Source organism: Cupressus sempervirens, chromosome 6 (genome assembly GCF_028749045.1).
Source record: "Cupressus sempervirens isolate cs-2001-9-10 chromosome 6, ASM2874904v1, whole genome shotgun sequence".
In the NCBI taxonomy this organism is placed as follows: domain Eukaryota; kingdom Viridiplantae; phylum Streptophyta; class Pinopsida; order Cupressales; family Cupressaceae; genus Cupressus; species Cupressus sempervirens.
In genome coordinates this window covers 449,788,915-449,797,838 of record NC_143123.1, presented here as the reverse complement: position 1 = coordinate 449,797,838, position 8,924 = coordinate 449,788,915, and the positions used below count along the sequence as shown (strand labels likewise).

The window sequence follows — 8,924 nt, the reverse complement described above, 5'->3', positions numbered from 1 at the left end:
TTATTAGAATATTTTAGTATGTTTTAATAAATAATTAGATTTTATAGTGTGAAGATCAAATTAGTGAAAATTCTGAAAATTTAGATTTCTTACAAATTTGCAAGATAGCACTATTTTGTGGCGAGAGTACCTTGCATTCTTTAAATTGGAGACGAGTAGGAGAGGAAGAAGTAATTTAGCAGTTTACTTTGGAATTTCTCAAAATTCTGTATGAAAATTCCAAGTCTCTTCTAGTTTTTTGGCAGTTATATTGATAAGGGCATATAGTTAAGATTTTAGGGCCACAACATCAAGTATTATGCATATCAACATGTTTTTTGTCAATATGCTTAAAAATATCAAAAAAGTATAACTAAGGAGATATTTTTCACATCAAATCAAATTGTAATATTTTTATCAAATGTAGTTTTTAATCAATGAGCTTGACTCAAAAACTACACACTTACGACCATAATTGTCTATTAAGTTTTTTTTTTTCATACTAAATATTGTATGGTAATGTGACATTACATAGATTGCTGATTTTAAATGTAGAAAATATTCATTAAATTGTGAGTAATCAAAAGTCACAGCTATTAGTTAATGTTTCTATGGAAGAACACAATTTTTACCTTTCAGTCTGAAGACTGTTTACTTACTGTTCTGCATGGCCACTGTACTCTGCGTATCCCTGACTATGAAAATTCATTCTGATTTTAAACATGTGAATATCTCTTAAATGCTCTCGTTCGACTCCCTTCTGATTCTATTGAATTGTTTATGTAATATGATAAAAATAACTCTTACAGATATTTTTAAAAAATTATTAAAATGAAAACAACAAATTGCTATTCAACTAATCAATCCTTTCCCTCACTATTTTTCACTGAAAGAAGGGAATAGATGAGAAGGTGACCATTTGACTATTTTAATCGTTACTATCGGGTCTAGATCTAATTCTACAGATGCAAGTTGATAGCGTGATCCTCAGTTTTTTAACGTTTATATACATGTTTGCTGATGCTCTGTGAGCAACATAAAACAATACCCATTTTATTAACACATTCAACCCAGAATTTGCAGGTGTGTATGTATCTTTTTTCCCTATTGTTTAGTCTTGACACTTCACAGTAGGGCATATATAAAGAGGTGTTATATTTTTGTGTTAAAAAAGATATGAGTGAAATGGTGTTTGAATTCTATTGTGTGTGCCTCGCTATGGAGGACTAGATTATGTGATGGGAAAGGATCCCAACGTGTAAGACATGGGTTCCCCCTGGATTTCTGCTTAGAGTAAAATTTGATTGCTTTTTCTCTGCAATCCCTTGAATATTGAGGATGTATCATTTTTGTTTGAGAGGATTTTGTTCTAAATTCAAGAGGGCTCTAAAGTAGACGATTGATTTGTCTTGGGAAGGTAACCAATTTACAGATCATGGGCTTGATAATAAAACATGTGCTTTGAGATGGAAGAGTTCATTTTGTTTGCTTCCAAAACAGATTGATTTCCCTGCCCTATGATGGACAGATTCCTGCAAGGATCTAGAATTGGAAAGTAGTTCAATCAAATCTGCCATACAAAGAATGCACGGGACTTTCTGCTGCTCAGATTACATCAACAAACTAATGCTTTTAATGTCACTTTGTGATTTACATGACCCATTTTAACTGGTTTGATCCAGGGGTTCTCACCTTTTGGCTACCTTCTACAAGGCTGCCCCTCTTCTAAGCTCAGCTCAAAATGCTTAGCTTTTTCTTACACTTCTTTTGATCAATATTTGACCTAAATATATGAATTCAAGCCCTTCCTTGACTCGTCACAAAAACTTTTGTGAAAGTAATACTCCAAGTCATTATCACTTGACTCCAGTAACTTTCTTTCGCTTAAAATTGATTCAACCGACAATACATTGAAGAACTACTCTTGAAGTCTTTGTCTTTCATATTCATCTATATTGGCCGATTCATTAAAATTTGTAGATTGTATATAGAGGGCTGAATTCGCATGCAAACATCTGTAATATGTTGTCATATACTCTGCTTGGTTAAAACTCAATAAGTATTTCTTCTGCAGGAGTTCATGAAATATCTGTTTTAACAAAGAAATCTGGTAAATTGGCAAGGCACAATCATTTCTGGTTTTCTTTGTTATTCAATACTCTTACATGGCTCGAATAACCTGTTGCAGACAATATGCGTTTTCTTATAGCAACTCTTGGGTTATTTATAGTAGCACAAAGAATTCTGAAAGAAGTTTATAAATATCGAACCTCTAAGAGGCCTCAGCAATATGATAAATTGGTGCCACTAATAGAGCTGACAGAAGGTGGCCATGTCAAGAAGCTTGAGCTGTTTGGGGAATATGTAGGTGAGTTCAGTTTCACACATCTTGGATTCTCAAGTTTTTAGTCTACATCCTTCTGTCAAGTCATTTTACCTTGTCTGGGGTCTTATTTCTGTAGTCTTAAAGCTTGCACCAAAACCTCCCAGTTTATAATATTTGTATAGATCTGCTAGTTTTTTTTTTAACTGTTCATAGTTAAAAGGGAAGGTAGTTCCTTTTCAAGATTAGTGGTTGGGAACCATTTCTTGTAAGCTGACTTCTTGTCTAGAGAAATAGAGAGTAAAACTGAAATTACATGTACATGTTGCAGTTCGGCAACTTGGTATTATGACACCTGATGGTTATTCACACCTTTCCGAACTTGCTGAAGAGTACTTGAGGGGAGATAAGAGCAATTCTGATAGGAGCCAAGACAACATCAGTTCATATCTCTCTGATTTGTGCCCTAAAGAGGAAATTAAATCTCTATCTAAACTTATAATAGATGAGCTAGATAGCTGCATACAAAGTTACTTTGCATTTCATTGGGATCACTCAATGTTTATGATTAATCAGGTAATCTCTTGCCACACACAAAAATAATTCCCCTGTTTTGAGTGCTTTAAAGTTTTTTTAATCCCTAAATCATGAAGTTGTGGTACACTAGCTCATATATTCAAGTCATTGTTGTTAATTTTGTAGGTTATACAGATGAATTCTTCTCGGAATAAGCTTCAATCTGTTGTGTAAAGTGCTACCAGGTGAATCATGTATTAAAACTTGCATGCATTTGGCTGACATTTTGAACCTAATTTTTTTTAAGATTATATTTTTATTTGGAATTCTGTTCTTTGTTACTATCAAATTATTTTCATGAATCTTATTTTACAATTAATCTAAAAACAGTCCTACAAGATTGAATATTTGTCATTTATAAAATCATTTTTATGATCCATATTTCAAGAATAATAGCTCACAAGAACACTCCTCCAGAATGCTTACCACTTATAAAATCTAGGTACATCTGAAATTCCAACTAAATCACCAGCACAAGCATTGATCTGATTGAACTATGCTAAGTATAGAATTTCCCCTACATTTAAGTCCACTTCATTTACTACAACATATACAATATCTTCAGCATCCATTATAGAGCTGCTTAGCTTATCCATTTTCTGACTTTGATATTATACCATATCATTTTTCATTTTGCCAGCATCCATGTTTTTCTCCCAAGGTTACCAGTCATTCTTTAGAACTGATATGTATCAAACAAACAAATTGCAGGGAAGAAAGTATTAAACGGGTTGTAAAGAATCTCAAGACAAAAAATGTCTTTTCTATTCTATTACAAGAGTTTAAAGCTATTGGCCACTATCCTAGTGTTCCTAGTGAGGCAAGTGTAGTTGTGCCAGTGAATGCCAATAAGAGAAGCCCTGTGCTGCTTCTAATTGGGGGTGGGATGGGTGTTGGAAATAGTACAGCGGTCAAAGATATAATGAAAAGGTATTTATTTGATAATCATTATTCATGGGATTATTCAATATCCATTGCGGTTATCTAATCCTGAAAGCTCAATAGTATAGATTTCCAGTTAAATTCTCTCAACATGCTTGCTCTTTTGAAATAGAGACATCTCCCTGAATTTGACAGTTTCAGATTATATCAAATTGTGTTTTGGCAGCTCTTTCTGGTCAAATGCAGCAAAAAATGCAGTGGTAGTAGAGGCGGATGCTTTCAAAGAAACAAATGTTGTATACCAAGCCTTGAATTCCAGTGGGCATCATGATTTGTTGGTTGCATCAGAACTGGTAAGCCTCCTCTGCTTTTCCTGAATGTGACAATTCAAATTTATTTTCTGAACCAGTGGAGAAAAACTAGTAAAAATGCAACCATTTTATATGTTTGCTAGGTGCACCACACATCAACTGGTGCAGCAGAGTCTCTCCTTGTGACTGCCTTGAATGAGGGTCGCGATGTAATATTTGATGGCACAATGTCGTGGGAACCATTTGTTGTGCAGACAATTGCCATGGCTCGAGATGTTCATGAAAGACAATATAGGAGGGGTCCAGGCTACCAAAGAGAAGAGGATGGATCTGTAATAGAAAGATATTGGGAGCCATTGGAGGATACTCAGTGTCCCAAAGGGAGGAAACCATACAGAATAGAGCTTGTTGGAGTCATCTGTAATGCACATCTTGCTGTAGTTCGTGGAGTGAGGTAAACCCTCACTTTATAATTATCTTAGCTGAATGTTTCGATCCCATGTCTGCATCATGCTTTCCTGATTGAGGGTAAACCCTAATAAGGTCTGAGTATTTAATCATCTTTGCTGAATGTTTATTGTTTAGATGGTGCGTGTACATGATGCTTTCCTGTTTGATTAATGGTGTCTGAGCATGATACTTTCCTGTAAACCCTAACTTTTTAATTAGCGTAACTGAATGTTTATATCCTGTGTGTACATGATTCTTTCTTGAAATAGTTAAGCCCTAACTTATTAACCCTAAATTTTTAATTATCTTTGGTGAATACTCAGATGCTATGTATACATGATGCTTTCCTGTTTGAGTAATTGTGTTATTTCAGGAGAGCCATAATGACAAAACGAGCTGTGAGGGTAAAAGAGCAATTGAAATCCATCAAAAGATTTGCTGCCGCTCTTCCAAATTATTATAAATTGGTTGATCTAGTCAATATATATAGTACAAATACTGTTGGAGGCCCAGCAAAGGTAGTTGATAAACATAAACACTGTTTTTTATAATCCAAATTTGTTTGGGTCTGCTATCCTTTCTAGGGGTTTGGTGTCCTTGGAAGAATGCACTGTTACTGAATTGTATAATCTTGTAATAGAGAAATAATTTGATGTTAAATTGGTATACAATCTGTAGGTTTTCATTGTCTGTAGCTAACAATTGGTACTTGTTCAGATAATAGGATGGAAAGAGGGCAACAGTAAATTGCTTGTTGATCCTGAAAATCTCAATGCTGTGACAAAGTTGGCCAGTTTGAATGAGAATGCAAGATCCATACGTGAACTGTACAGCTCAGAGAATGAAAGAGTAGCGCTAGATAATGCTATGAAAGAAGTATTGTCTCCTGAAAGAGCCCTCCGCCAGAAGCAGATAATGAATAAAATTCATCTGCTTCAGAGAGATTCAAGCAGCATTAACTCTGCCCACTCTGCATCCTCTGACTACGGCAGTCAATCTTCAGTCGACTCTTCAGATTTGAGTAGGCATGGAACTGGTCACAGTGTAGAGAACAATAAAGAGGGTTTGGTGGCAGATACTTTATGACCAAATTATAAGACCCCACAGATTTTGTTTCTTATTTGAACTCTGCAAATAGTTTTGTTTTATTGAAGAACTTTGGTACAGTTTACATTATTATATCAAATACCCTTTGTTACAGATAAATCATCCGTCCATTCAGTGCCACAAGTAGATATTTATATAATTTCATCCTTCCTTTTTTTTATATACCATTATGTCTATTTTTGTCTTGAGAAATAAATTATTTGTGAATAATTTATGACCAAAATGATGGTCAATCTTAGGCGAGAGGGACTAATAGTTGAGTCGAGGATCATTCTTTTGTGAATATATTATCCAATCTTACTGCACATTTTTACTAAATATTGATATGTTAGTGTCCAAAATACTACTCTTATGTGTATATGCATTGAGTATTCATATTTATCATGTCTTATGACAAATACAAAAGTTGTCTTCCAAATGTTAATATATTATTAATGTCATATTTTAGAATGAGAACTTCAAACCTCCATAAAATTAATTGAACCATTAAGATGAATTTTCACATTACTTTTTCAAATTATGTTTCAAATGTAATATATAATTTTTTGGGTCAATCCTTACTTGTTTTTTATAAGCTTAACAAGCATCTAGAGGTTTAAAACCTTCTCTAATAGTAACAAACTAAAATGACCAAACACCAATTATTAATTGTAAATAAAATATTCATTTCAATGTCACTTATAATATAGTATATTAGATAAATCAACACTCTATTTATTATAATTTTAGTACTAAATAGTCTTCTTATTTTCTTCATTTTCCAAATATTCATTTATATTAGTGCATTCATCTATTCATCATTTTCAACAATAATATATATATATATATATATAGAGAGAGAGAGAGAGAGAGAGAGAGAGAGAGAGAGAGAGAGAGAGAGAGAGAGAGATTTGAAATATTCATATTATTTCTTTTAGTTATGTATATATAAAGAATGGTCAAAAGTTCAACAAAGAAAAATCAATTAATCATTCATATCTTTCTTAACAAACTGCTCTAGCATATTCAAATACACAACTAGATTAAATATTTACAAGGGCTTAAATTTTGAAGAACTGTCACAAGTCTCACCAAAATACAATTAACAAATTTGACAACATTGAAGTTTTATTAATCAAAAGAAAAATTACAATAAAAATTCTTTTAGATGGAAAAAATTATTTAAGAAAAAAATTATTCAAATACAAAAGAGATAAAAAAAATTATTTCAAAATAAATATATTTAATTCGTATAATTTTTTTAAAATAATTATAAACATCAATTTCTTAAAAGTATTATTAATATTTTAAACAAATTTATTTAAAATCGTTTCTAAATTTATCTTTCATTTCAATCAGAAAAGAAACATACATATGACCTACAATAAAGTAAAACAAGAGGAAACTACATTCAAGTACAATTAATTACCATACAAATATGAGTAGAGCTATTCTGGTACAAAACACATATTTAAGGTGTATCACAATAAACAATAAAAAATGATGTCAATTTAAAAATAGATTTTTTGTGATTGTAGATTAGATCACATTCCTTACCACTTTAAGAGCTAACCTCGTTACTTTTGAAAAAGATAACAATTTAAGCCCAGATGCCCGTACTTTCACAACTATTTCAGAATGCTCCACACTAATCTTTTGAATGTCTGAATATAGAATGTCTGCATCTGAGAGACAAATCTACCTCTTTTCAATTCATTAGGTTCACATATATTCCTCGTGAATGGAACAGAGCTGCTGATTGTTTAGCCAAATGGGCTTCTAGTCATGATCCGGGTTGGAATATTATGGATAGGAGGCAACTTTCCTTTGAGATGGTGCAAAATTTGATGGTCTTGTTGCTCAGGATCGAGCTCCTTGTTGAGCTCTCCTTGTTGTATTCCTTTCTGTCTTAATAAATTTTTACCCTTCTTTTTCCTAAAGATATCTTTAAACTAAGGCATTCAATCCTTTTGGATTTTTCTTTGTTCTTCAGTGCTTTTATTTTCAAAAAATAATTTATGATGTTCTAGATTTTTTGAAAATTGGTCAAGTGTAGAGTTTGGATAGAGGATTACGACATCCTATTTATTATGACACCTATCTTTCCAAACTGGCTAAAGAGTATTTGAGGGTAGATTAGAGTAGTTTTGATCAGAATTTGAAAAGCATCATTTCACATCTTTCTTTTTAAGAGGAAATTGAATATCTGTTTACACTAATGATAGACGAGCTACATAGCTGCATACAAAGTTACTTTGCATTTCATTGGGATCACTTCGTTTATGATTAATCAATGTAGTCACTTGCTACAAAGAAGAACAAGTCCCCTTGTTTCGTTTGAGTGCTTCAAGCTTTATTCAATCAAGTCTATCAAGGTTATCAAAACTATGAGCTAATTTATAGTACGTGCACTATTCCTTGATGACCTTATATAGTGAAGGAATTGTTTAGTAAATTTGTAGTTTTTGAGGAACAAGTTTATTTGAGGACTACAATTTATATAATAAATTTCACATCAACAATAAATAAAAGAGAAGTTGGTCAAGTGAGTTAAGGGGATCGATAATAATAATTTCTATAAGATAGATCGAAAAAATCTTTAACTTGTCAAAGATATAGTTTTAACAAGATTCATCAACTAACTTAAATAACAATAGAAGAGATCGATTGGTCAGTTACAAAGAATATCTTGTGTTTTGGACATGAAGACCTCGATCAGACAAATATTGTAGAAGTGTTTTCCATCCTACCATGAAATTGTAAAGATTCTCCGGAATGCTTGACTCAAGCAAGACTAACCAAGCAAAACTAAGAGGGATAATGAAATTGTGTAACAAAAAATGTCTACAATATGCAAGACGTAATAATAATCCTTTTCTTGATCATCATTTTAGTATTTTAGTTCCATCTAAAACACTTTCACAACTTAACACAGTTTATCCAAAGCATACATCAATCACTCACATCATGTAAGATGTATCCCCTATACCAAGTCAACCTAAACTTTACAAGAGCATACAAGAATCACAATCATCTTAATATTGTCAAATGAGGTACACACATGTAGTCAACCAAGAACATAGATACATACATTCAAACTCTTAATTCAATATTATTATGGACTTTCAAAGACTTACATCATGAATGGGATTTTGGTTCAAACATATGGAAAACATTATACAGATACTATTAAATGAACACCATAATACAATCACAATTTTCTTAATTAAATTAGAGATTCTCATTGAGTTGTCATTTTGCACAATGCTTAATGGTAGAAATCCTTTTGAACTCCTCTCTTGAAAAGCTAATCCGAG

The 8,924-nt window shown here is 32.4% G+C and overlaps 1 pseudogene across 1 annotated transcript; it reads left to right on the top strand.

The window, feature by feature from the left end:
• The first annotated feature begins 849 nt into the window (after positions 1 to 849).
• LOC149553007 (calmodulin calcium-dependent NAD kinase-like) lies at positions 850 to 5,795 on the top strand (annotated as a pseudogene). The gene is made up of 9 exons (XR_016353007.1): positions 850 to 1,062; positions 2,168 to 2,347; positions 2,634 to 2,878; positions 3,005 to 3,063; positions 3,590 to 3,808; positions 3,987 to 4,113; positions 4,215 to 4,525; positions 4,895 to 5,039; positions 5,239 to 5,795. The product of XR_016353007.1 is annotated as a calmodulin calcium-dependent NAD kinase-like (transcript).
• Positions 5,796 to 8,924: the final 3,129 nt, after the last annotated feature.